Here is a 12,394-nt window from a genome sequence, read left to right on the forward strand (position 1 = left end):
TACTGGCTCTACCCCCCAGGCAGTCCATTATCTACTGGCTCTACCCCCCCGGGCAGTCCATTGTCAACTGGCTCTATTCCCCAGTCTGTCAGCCCATTATCTACTGGCTCTACCCCCCCAGGCAGTCCATTATCTATTGGCTCTACCCCCCCGGGCAGTCCATTGTCAACTGGCTCTACCCCCCCAGGCAGTCCATTATCTACTGGCTCTACCCCCCCAGGCAGTCCATTATCTACTGGCTCTACCCCCCCGGGCAGTCCATTGTCAACTGGCTCTATCTCCTCTCAGTCAGCACATTATCTACTGGCTCTATCCCCCCTCAGTCAGCCCATTAGCTACTGGCTCTATCTCCTCTCAGTCAGCACATTATCTACTGGCTCTATCCCCCCTCAGTCAGCCCATTGTCTACTGGCTCTACCCCCCCGGGCAGTCCATTGTCAACTGGCTCTATTCATCCCCCAAACCCTCATTTCCCTCCTCCTATCACCGATTATTCCCCTTTGTCAACCTCTCCATCCCTTTTCCTTCACCCAAATCTCTGAGATGTTGAGCTGACAGGAAATAGAGAGACTTAAGGGTTACCTCTCCTATTCCCCTGGGGGACTTACAATAGAGAGTTATCTCTCCTATTCCCCTGAGGGACTTACAATAGATAAAGACAGACTTATTGCTGAATACCTGAAAAGAGTGATGCTACAATCTCTCTCTCTCTCTCTCTCTCTCTCTCTCTCTCTCTCTCTCTCTCTCTCTCTCTCTCTCTCTCTCTCTCTCTTTCTCTCTTTCTCTCTTCGATTTGAATTTAATTACATTTAAGGGCTTTATTGGGAAAACAAAGCAAGTGAGGTCAATAATAAACAAAATCGAAAAAAACATTAAAAATAAACAGCAAATCTTACACTCACAAGTTACAAAATAATAGAGTCAAATATTTAGCTCTCTCTCTCTCTCTCTCTCTCTCTCTCTCTCTCTCTACTCTCTACACTCTTCTCTCTTTCTCTCTCTCTCTCTACTCTCTTTCTCTACTCTCTTTCTCTCTCTTTCTCTACTCTCTCTCTCTCTCTCTCTCTCTACTCTCTACACTCTTCTCTCTTTCTCTCTCTCTACTCTCTTTCTCTCTCTTTCTCTACTCTCTCTCTCTCCTCTCTCTCTCTCTCTCTCTCTCTCTCAATTCAATTGAAATGTAAGGGACTTTATTGACATGGGAAACATACAGTTGAAGTCAGAAGTTTACATAAACCTTAGCCAAATACATTTAAACTCAGTTTTCACAATTCCTTCCTTTAGGTCAGTTAGGATCACCACTTTATTTTAAGAACGTGAAATGTCAGAATAATTGTACAGAGCATGATTCATTTGAGCTTTTATTTCTTTCATCACATTCCCAGTGGGTCAGAAGTTTACATACACTCAATTTGCATTTGGTAGCATTGCCTTTAAATTGTTTAAATTGGATCAAACGTTTCAGGTAGCCTTCCACAAGCGTCCCACAATAAGTTGGGTGAATTTTGGCCAATTCCCCCTTACAGAGCTGGTGTAACTGAGTCAGGTTTGTTGGCCTCCTTACTCGCACACACTTTTTCAGTTCTGCCCACACATTTTTAATAGGATTGAGGTCAGGGCTTTGTGATGGCCACTCCAACACCTTGACTGTTATCGTTAAGCCATTTTGCCACAACTTTGGAAGTATGCTTGGGGTCATTGTCCATTTGGAAGACCCATTTGTGACCAAGCTTTAACTTCCTGACTGATGTCTTGAGATGTTGCTTCAATATATCCACATAATTTTTCTCCCTCATGATGCCATCTATTTTGTGAAGTGCACCAGTCCCTCCTGCAGCAAAGCACCCCCTCAACATGATGCTGCCACCACCGTGCTTCACGGTTAGGATGGTGTTCTTCGGCTTGCAAGTCTCCCCCTTTTTCATCCAAACATAATGATGTTCATTATGGCCAAGCAGTTCTATTTTTGTTTCATCACACCAGAGGACTTTTCTCCAAAAAGTATGATCTTTGTCCCCATGTGCAGTTGCAAACTGTAGTCTGGCTTTTTCTATGGCGGTTTTGGAGAAGTGGCTTCTTCCTTGCTGAGTGGCCTTTCAGGTTATGCCTATATAGGACTCGTTTTACTGTGGATATAGATACTTTTGTACCTGTTTCCACCAGCATCTTGACAAGGTCCTTTGTTGTTGTTCTGGGATTGATTTGAACTTTAAGCACCAAAGTATGTTCATCTCTAGGAGACAGAACGTGTCTCCTTCCTGAGCGGTATGACGGCTGCGTGGTCCCATGGTGTTTATACTTGTGTACTATTGTTTGTACAGATGAACATGGTACCTTCAGAAGTTTGAAAATTGCTCCCAAGCATGAACCAGACTTGTGGAGGTCTACAATATTTAGGTCTTGGCTGATTTCTTCTGATTTTCCAATGATGTCAAGCAAAGAGGCACTGAGTTTGATGGTAGGTCTTGAAATACATCCACAGGTACACCTCCAATTGACTCAAATGATGTCACTTAGCCTATCAGAAGCTTCTAAAGCCATGACATAATTTTCTGGAATTTTCCAAGCTGTTTAAAGGCACAGTCAACTTAGTGTATGTAAACTTCTGACCCTTATATTGTGATACAGTGAATTATAAGTGAAATAATCTGTCTGTAAACAATTGTTGGAAAAATTACTTGTGTCATGCACAAAGTAGATGTCCTAACCAACTTGCCAAAACAATAGTTTGTTAACAGATTCGTGGAGTGGATGAAAAACGAGTTTTAATGACTCCTGAAATTGGAAACGTTAGACTTCAACTGTATGTATGCCAAAGCAAGTGAAGTAGACAATAAACTATAGTGGAGCAAACAATTCAAAATGAACAGTAAACATTACTCTCACAAAAGTTCCAAAAGAATAAAGACATTTCAAATAGCATATTTATGTCTCTTCTCTCTCTCTCTCTCTCTCTCTCTCTCCTCTCTCTCTCTCTCTCTCCTCTCTGTCCTCTCTCTCTCTCTCTCTCTCTCTCTCTCTCTCTCTCTCTCTCTCTCTCTCTCTCTCTCTCTCTCTCTCTCTCCTCTCTCTCTCTCTCTCTCTCTCTCTCTCTCTCTCTCTCTCTCTCTCTCTCTCTCTCTCTCTCTCTCTCTCTCTCTCTCTCTCTCTCTCTCTCTCTCTCTCTCTCTCTCTCTCTCTCTCTCTCTCTCTCTCTCCTCTCTCTCTCTCTCTCTCTCTCTCTCTCACTCACTCAAACATTTGGCAGGAGGTTAGGAAGGGCAGCTCAGTTTCCACCTCATTTTGTGGGCAGTGTGCACATAGCCTGTCTTCTCTTGAGAGCCATGTCTGCCTATGGTGGCCTTTCTCAATAACAAGGCTATGCTCACTGAGTCTGTACATAGTCAAAGCTTTCCTTAAGTTTGGGTCAGTCACAGTGGTCAGGTATTCTGCCACTGTGTACTCTCTGTTTAGGGCCAAATAGCATTCTAGTTTGCTCTGTTTTTTTGTTAATTCATTCCAATGTGTCAAGTAATTATCTTCTTGTTTTCTCATGATTTGGTTGGGTCTAATTGTGCTGTTGTCCTGGGGCTCTGTGGGGTGTGTTTGTGTTTGTGAACAGAGCCCCAGGACCAGCTTGCTGAGGGGACTCTCCTCCAGGTTCATCTCTCTGTAGGCGATGGCTTTGTTATGGAAGGTTTGGGAATCGTTTGGGATTTTGATCATTAGTGGATGTTGGCCTAATTCTACTCTGCATGTATTATTTTGAGTTTTACCTTGTACATGGAGGATTCAGAACTCCCCATGTGGAGCCTCAATTCGGGTGTGCAGTGTGAAAACGTGGTCTGTCGTACAGTAATTTGGTAAAAAGCCAATTTGACATTTGCTCAGTACATTGTTTTCGCTGAGGAAATGTACGAGTCTGCTGTTAATGATAATGCAGAGGATTTTTCCCAAGGTTGCTGTTGACGCATATCCCACGGTAGTTATTGAGGTCAAATTTGTCTCCGCTTTTGTGGATTGGGTGTGATCAGTCCTTGGTTCCAAATATTGGGGTAGATGTTTAAGTATAGGCAATTGGAATTTGTGGTCTATATATTTGATCATTTAATTTAGGATACCATCAACACCACATGCCTTTTTGGGTTGGAGGGGTTTTTATTTTGTCCTGTAGATAATTCAATGTAATTGGAGAATCCAGTGGGTTCTGGTAGTCTTTAATAGTTGATTCTAAGATCTGTATTTGATCATGTATATGTTTTTGCTCTTTATTCTTTGTTATAGAGCCAAAAAGATTGGAGAAGTGGTTTATCCATACTTCTCTGTTTTTTTTTGATAGATAACTCTTTGTTTTCCATTTTTCCTCAGAAGTGGGTAGATTATATACTTTAATTACATTGAGCTGATTTTTGATGTGCATTTCCTTCTTTTTCCATAGTTTTTCTGTATTGTTTTAGTGATTCACCACAGACTAAGGTTTTCTGGGTATTTGTAGAGATTCACCATAGTGAAGGCGTAGACTAAGGTTTTCTGGGTATTTGTAGTGATTCACCATAGTGAAGGCGCAGACTAAGGTTTTCTGGGTATTTGTAGTGATTCACCATAGACTAAGGTTTTCTGGGTATTTGTAGTGATTCACCATAGTGAAGGCGTAGACTAAGGTTTTCTGGGTATTTGTAGTGATTCACCATAGTGAAGGCGTAGACTAAGGTTTTCTGGGTATTTGTAGTGATTCACCATAGTGAAGGCGTAGACTAAGGTTTTCTGGGTATTTGTAGTGATTCACCATAGACTAAGGTTTTCTGGGTATTTGTAGTGATTCACCATAGACTAAGGTTTTCTGGGTATTTGTAGAGATTCACCATAGTGAAGGCGTAGACTAAGGTTTTCTGGGTATTTGTAGTGATTCACCATAGACTAAGGTGTTCTGGGTATTTGTAGTGATTCACCATAGACTAAGGTTTTCTGGGTATTTGTAGTGATTCACCATAGACTAAGGTTTTCTGGGTATTTGTAGAGATTCACCATAGTGAAGGCGTAGACTAAGGTTTTCTGGGTATTTGTAGTGATTCACCATAGACTAAGGTTTTCTGGGTATTTGTAGTGATTCACCATAGTGAAGGCGCAGACTAAGGTTTTCTGGGTATTTGTAGTGAGTCACCATAGTGAAGGCGTAGACTAAGGTGTTCTGGGTATTTGTAGAGATTCATCACAGTGAAGGCGCAGACTAAGGTTTTCTGGGTATTTGTAGAGATTCATCACAGTGAAGGCGCAGACTAAGGTTTTCTGGGTATTTGTAGTGATTCACCATAGTGAAGGCGTAGACTAAGGTGTTCTGGGTATTTGTAGAGATTCATCACAGTGAAGGCGCAGACTAAGGTTTTCTGGGTATTTGTAGTGATTCACCATAGTGAAGGCGTAGACTAAGGTTTTCTGGGTATTTGTAGAGATTCATCACAGTGAAGGCGTAGACTAAGGTTTTCTGGGTATTTGTAGTGATTCACCATAGACTAAGGTTTTCTGGGTATTTGTAGTGATTCACCATAGACTAAGGTTTTCTGGGTATTTGTAGAGATTCACCATAGTGAAGGCGCAGACTAAGGTTTTCTGGGTATTTGTAGTGATTCACCAAAGTGAAGGCGTAGACTAAGGTTTTCTGGGTATTTGTAGAGATTCACCATAGTGAAGGCGTAGACTCAGGTTTTCTAGGCCTTCTAGGTTTCCTACTGCCAACTGTAAAACCTTCACTGTTACAGTGAACCATTTTGTCCAGGATATCGTCTAGAAGGGATTGAATTGTCACGGATTCCCCCCGGTACTACTGCTCATTCCGTTCACCTGGCCTTCTAGAGGTCTATGTCACCTGGCCTTCTAGAGGTCTACGTCACCTGTCCTTCTAGAGGTCTACATCACCTGGCCTTCTAGAGGTCTACATCACCTGGCCTTCTAGAGGTCTACATCACCTGGCCTTCTAGAGGTCTACATCACCTGGCCTTCTAGAGGTCTACATCACCTGGCCTTCTAGAGGTCTACATCACCTGGCCTTCTAGAGGTCTACAGCACCTGGCCTTCTAGAGGTCTATGTCACCTGGCCTTCTAGAGGTCTACATCACCTGGCATTCTAGAGGTCTACATCACCTGGCCTTCTAGAGGTCTACGTCACCTGGCCTTCTAGAGGTCTACATCACCTGGCCTTCTAGAGGTCTATGTCACCTGGCCTTCTAGAGGTCTATGTCACCTGGCCTTCTAGAGGTCTACATCACCTGGCCTTCTAGAGGTCTACATCACCTGGCCTTCTAGAGGTCTACATCACCTGGCCTTCTAGGGGTCTAGAGGTCTACATCACCTGGCCTTCTAGGGGTCTAGAGGTCTATGTCACCTGGCCTTCTAGAGGTCTATGTCACCTGGCCTTCTAGAGGTCTATGTCACCTGGCCTTCTAGAGGTCTATGTCACCTGGCCTTCTAGAGGTCTATGTCACCTGGCCTTCTAGAGTTCTATGTCACCTGGCCTTCTAGAGGTCTATGTCACCTGGCCTTCTAGAGGTCTATGTCACCCGGCCTTCTAGAGGTCTATGTCACCTGGCCTTCTAGAGGTCTACGTCACCTGGCCTTCTAGAGGTCTACATCACCTGGCCTTCTAGGTGTCACTGAACGGGATTCATTATCATCAACCCTGAACTGCCTTGTCTGATAACACACACCTGGTTCCCATTTCCCCCTGATTTAGTATGTGTTATATATGTGCCCTCTGTTCCCTGCTGTCGGTTATTGTTACCATGTCCTCTGGTCCTGTGAGTACCTGTGCTGTTGTCTCGGCCATGCTACACGTTATAGTACACTTGTTTTATGGGTCTTATCCCTTGTATTATTTAGAGGTTTTACACCTCGCTCTTTTGTTTGGGTGGAGAAAATACCCCCCCCCCCCCCTATTACATATTATTTATTATTATTATTATTACTATTTATATATTTTACGTATTCCTGCGCTAGTCTCTGAGTGCCTAACATCCTTAAATTCCATCCCTAGACACCTACATTGACTATTTACTGCAGAAAAGTCAGTCTGTGATCCAGATGATGATGATGCTGTTGTTGTGGAAAGAAGAGGGAGATGTAATATTGTAGACAGACGTGCCTTTGTGCTTTGTGGTCCACTGGAACAATCCAAGTCAGAACTCACTATCGTTTCAGATACATTTACCAAGGAGAGACAGAACACAGAATGATTCCCCTGACGGAGAGCTGTTAACAGATGAAGCTGAGTTAGCTACATCCGCGGATAACGTGTCCACACACACGCACACGCACACACACACCACACACACACACACACACCACACACACGCACACACACACACACACACACACACACGCACACACACACACACTGGGTTGGGATCGAAAGGTTTGTTCCAATTTTGTGTATCTGGAGTCAGCAGCTTCTTATGTTTGGGTCGTGGTAAATGATTGGCAGGCCTTAGCACCAATCAAGATTCAACCTGGTGGGACCTTCCCTAAAGATGTTGAAAGAGAGATGAGAGATGTTCAAAGAGAAAGAACTATGTTCCTCTAACCTTAAAAAAGGTTACATTTTACTCCTGTCTAAATGTTTTTGTCACCAATAAAGTCTATAAAATCTCTCACTGTCAACGCCGAATAACAAATAAGAGTTATTTGAATGGAATCTAATGATTGGCCGAGTGATTTGCATTAGTGCATCTGAATAGGATTGTTTTCTGACATGTTTTGTTATTCACAGCACTTAGCGACAATACAGGAACAGAGATGGTAATGAAACAACTGCTGGGTCTACCCTGGCTCCTGGCTGAGCTGTGTGTGTGTGTGTGTGTGTGTGTGTGTGTGTGTGTGTGTGTGTGTGTGTGTGTGTGTGTGTGTGTGTGTGTGTGTGTGTGTGTGTGTGTGTGTGTGTGTGTGTGTGAAAGAGAGAGAGATAAGAACTGGCAGAGGGAGGGGTCCACCTTGCGTCATAAATGTGCTTAATGAGAGTTAATTGCTCTTTGAAAAGCAAGAGTGTCGGCCATTGAAAGCGGGGAAGATGCACAAACGTAGAGCCACAGTTTGTCAAAATAGACCGTGTCTAGAACGCTAAGATGACGAGGAGGGTTTATTTATCTGCAGCAGAGAGGTACTGTGTGTTCGCAAAGACCAGCTGGGTACTGAGAACACTGTAACTCTCATGCTGTCTCCTTGAGACGTGATATCTCTTCAGCTCTGACTGTCAGTGTGGGGAACAGCTCTAACTGTCAGTGTGGGGAACAGCTCTGACTGTCAGCGTGGGGAACAGCTCTGACTCAGTGTGGGAAACAGCTCTGACTGTCAGTGTGGGGGAACAGCTCTGACTCAGTGTGGAGAACAGCTCTGACTGTCAGTGTGGGGAACAGCTCTGACTGTCAGCGTGGAGAACAGCTCTGACTGTCAGCGTGGGGAACAGCTCTGACTGTCAGTGTGGGGAACAGCTCTGACTGTCAGCGTGGGGAACAGCTCTGACTGTCAGCGTGGGGAACAGCTCTGACTGTCAGTGTGGGGAACAGCTCTGACTGTCAGCGTGGGGAACAGCTCTGACTGTCAGCGTGGGGAACAGCTCTGACTGTCAGCGTGGAGAACAGCTCTGACTGTCAGTGTGGGGAACAGCTTTGACTGTCAGCATGGGGAACAGCTCTGACTATCAGTTTGGAGAACAGCTCTGACTGTCAGTGTGGAGAACAGCTCTGCCTCAGTGTGGGGGAACAGCTCTGACTGTCAGTGTGGAGAACAGCTCTGTCTCAGTGTGGAGAACAGCTCTGACTGTCAGTGTGGAGAACAGCTCTGACTCAGTGTGGAGAACAGCTCTGACTGTCAGTGTGGAGAACAGCTCTGACTCAGTGTGGAGAACAGCCCTGACTCAGTGTGGAGAACAGCTCTGACTCAGTGTGGGGAACAGCTCTTACTGTCAGTGTGGGGAACAGCTTTGACTGTCAGTGTGGGGAACAGCTTTGACTGTCAGTGTGGGGAACAGCTTTGACTCAGTGTGGGGAACAGCTCTGACTGTCAGTGTGGGGAACAGCTCTGACTGTCAGTGTGGAGAACAGCTCTGACTCAGTGTGGGGAACAGCTCTGTCTCAGTGTGGGGAACAGCTCTGACTCAGTGTGGAGAACAGCCCTGACTCAGTGTGGAGAACAGCTCTGACTCAGTGTGGAGAACAGCTCTGTCTCAGTGTGGAGAACAGCTCTGTCTCAGTGTGGAGAACAGCTCTGACTCAGTGTGGAGAACAGCTCTGTCTCAGTGTGGAGAACAGCTCTGACTCAGTGTGGAGAACAGCCCTGACTCAGTGTGGGGAACCGCTCTGACTGTCAGTGTGGAGAACAGCTCTGCCTCAGTGTGGGGGAACAGCTCTGATTGTCAGTGTGGAGAACAGCTCTGACTCAGTGTGGAGAACAGCTCTGTCTCAGTGTGGAGAACAGCTCTGACTCAGTGTGGAGAACAGCCCTGACTCAGTGTGGGGAACAGCTCTGACTGTCAGTGTGGGGAACAGCTCTGTCTCAGTGTGGGGGAACAGCTCTGACTGTCAGTGTGGAGAACACCTCTGTCTCAGTGTGGAGAACAGCCCTGACTCAGTGTGGAGAACAGCTCTGACTCAGTGTGGGGAAGAGCTCTGACTGTCAGTGTGGGGGAACAGCTCTGACTGTCAGTGTGGGGGAACAGCTCTGACTGTCAGTGTAGGGAGACTGTCAGTGTGGGGGAACAGCTCTGACTGTCAGTGTGGGGGAACAGCTCTGACTGTCAGTGTGGGGAACAGCTCTGACTGTCAGTGTGGAGAACAGCTCTGACTCAGTGTGGAGAACAGCTCTGACTCAGTGTGGATAACATCTCTGACTGTCAGTGTGGAGAACAGCTCTGACTCAGTGTGGGAAAATAGACTGATCGAGACCGTTCTTTTTGCAGAGACTCTTCTTTTACAAAAGTTTGTTTGGTTACCTTAAAACATCTAGTTAGGGCGTTGGAAATATATTATCTTAGCAGTGATTTGCCTACGTGGCTAAGAGACCTTACGTGGCTAAGAGACCTTACGTGGCTAAGAGACCTGGGTGGCTAAGAGACCTGGGTGGCTAAGAGACCTGGATGGCTAAGAGACCCTACGTGGCTAAGAGACCCTACGTGGCTAAGATACCCTACGTGCTCTCTCTCTCTACTGATATACCTGCTCTCTGTCACCCATCTCTACTGATATACCTGCTCTCTGTCTCTCTACTGATATACCTGCTCTCTGTCACCCATCTCTACTGATATACCTGCTCTCTGTCACCCATCTCTACTGATATACCTGCTCTCTGTCACCCATCTCTACTGATATACCTGCTCTCTCTCTCTCTACTGATATACCTGCTCTCTGTCTCTCTACTGATATACCTGCTCTCTGTCACCCATCTCTACTGATATACCTGCTCTCTGTCACCCATCTCTACTGATTTACCTGCTCTCTGTCACCCATCTCTACTGATATACCTGCTCTCTGTCACCCATCTCTACTGATATACCTGCTCTCTGTCACCCATCTCTACTGATTTACCTGCTCTCTGTCACCCATCTCTACTGATTTACCTGCTCTCTGTCACCCATCTCTACTGATATACCTGCTCTCTCTCTCTCTCTCTACTGATATACCTGCTCTCTCTCTCTCTCTCTCTCTACTGATATACCTGCTCTCTCTCTCTCTCTGTCTACTGATATACCTGCTCTCTCTCTCTGTCTACTGATATACCTGCTCTCTCTCTCTCTCTACTGATATACCTACTCTCTGTCACCCATCTCTACTGATATACCTGCTCTCTCTCTCTCTCTACTGATATACCTGCTCTCTGTCACCCATCTCTACTGATATACCTGCTCTCGCTCTCTCTACTGATATACCTGCTCTCTCTCTCTCTCTACTGATATACCTGCTCTCTGTCACCCATCTCTACTGATATACCTGCTATCTGTCACCCATCTCTACTGACATACCTGCTCTCTCTCTTTCTCTCTCTCTCTACTGATATACCTGCTCTCTCTCTCTACTGATATACCTGCTCTCTGTCACCCATCTCTACTGATATACCTGCTCTCTGTCATCCATCTCTACTGATATACCTGCTCTCTCTCTCTCTCTACTGATATACCTGCTCTCTGTCACCCATCTCTACTGATATACCTGCTCTCTCTCTCTCTACTGATATACCTGCTCTCTCTCTCTACTGATATACCTGCTCTCTGTCACCCATCTCTACTGATATACCTGCTCTCTGTCACCCATCTCTACTGACATACCTGCTCTCTCTCTTTCTCTCTCTCTCTACTGATATACCTGCTCTCTCTCTCTACTGATATACCTGCTCTCTGTCACTCATCTCTACTTATATACCTGCTCTCTCTCTCTCTCTCTCTACTGATATACATGCTCTCTCTCTCTATCTACTGATATACCTGCTCTCTGTCACCCATCTCTACTGATATACCTGCTCTCTCTCTCTCTCTCTACTGATATACCTGCTCTCTCTCTTTCTCTCTCTCTCTCTACTGATATACCCTGCTCTCTCTCTCTACTGATATACCTGCTCTCTGTCACTGATATACCTGCTCTCTGTCACCCATCTCTACTGATATACCTGCTCTCTCTCTCTCTACTGATATACCTGCTCTCTCTCTCTACTGATATACCTGCTCTCTGTCACCCATCTCTACTGATATACCTGCTCTCTGTCACCCATCTCTACTGACATACCTGCTCTCTCTCTCTCTCTCTACTGACATACCTGCTCTCTCTCTCTCTCTCTACTGATATACCTGCTCTCTGTCACCCATCTCTACTGATATACCTGCTCTCTGTCACCCATCTCTACTGACATACCTGCTCTCTCTCTCTCTATCTACTGATATACCTGCTCTCTGTCACCCATCTCTACTGATATACCTGCTCTCTCTCTCTCTCTCTACTGATATACCTGCTCTCTCTCTTTCTCTCTCTCTCTACTGATATACCTGCTCTCTCTCTCTACTGATATACCTGCTCTCTGTCACCCATCTCTACTGATATACCTGCTCTCTCTCTCTCTCTACTGATATACCTGCTCTCTGTCACCCATCTCTACTGATATACCTGCTCTCTGTCACTCATCTCTACTTATATACCTGCTCTCTCTCTCTCTCTCTCTACTGATATACATGCTCTCTCTCTCTATCTACTGATATACCTGCTCTCTGTCACCCATCTCTACTGATATACCTGCTCTCTCTCTCTCTCTCTCTACTGATATACCTGCTCTCTGTCACCCATCTCTACTGATATACCTGCTCTCTGTCACCCATCTCTACTGATATACCTGCTCTCTGTCACCCATCTCTACTGATATACCTGCTCTCTCTCTCTCTCTACTGATA

This window comes from Oncorhynchus clarkii, chromosome 18, assembly GCF_045791955.1.
Source record: "Oncorhynchus clarkii lewisi isolate Uvic-CL-2024 chromosome 18, UVic_Ocla_1.0, whole genome shotgun sequence".
NCBI classification, from domain to species: Eukaryota; Metazoa; Chordata; class Actinopteri; order Salmoniformes; family Salmonidae; genus Oncorhynchus; species Oncorhynchus clarkii.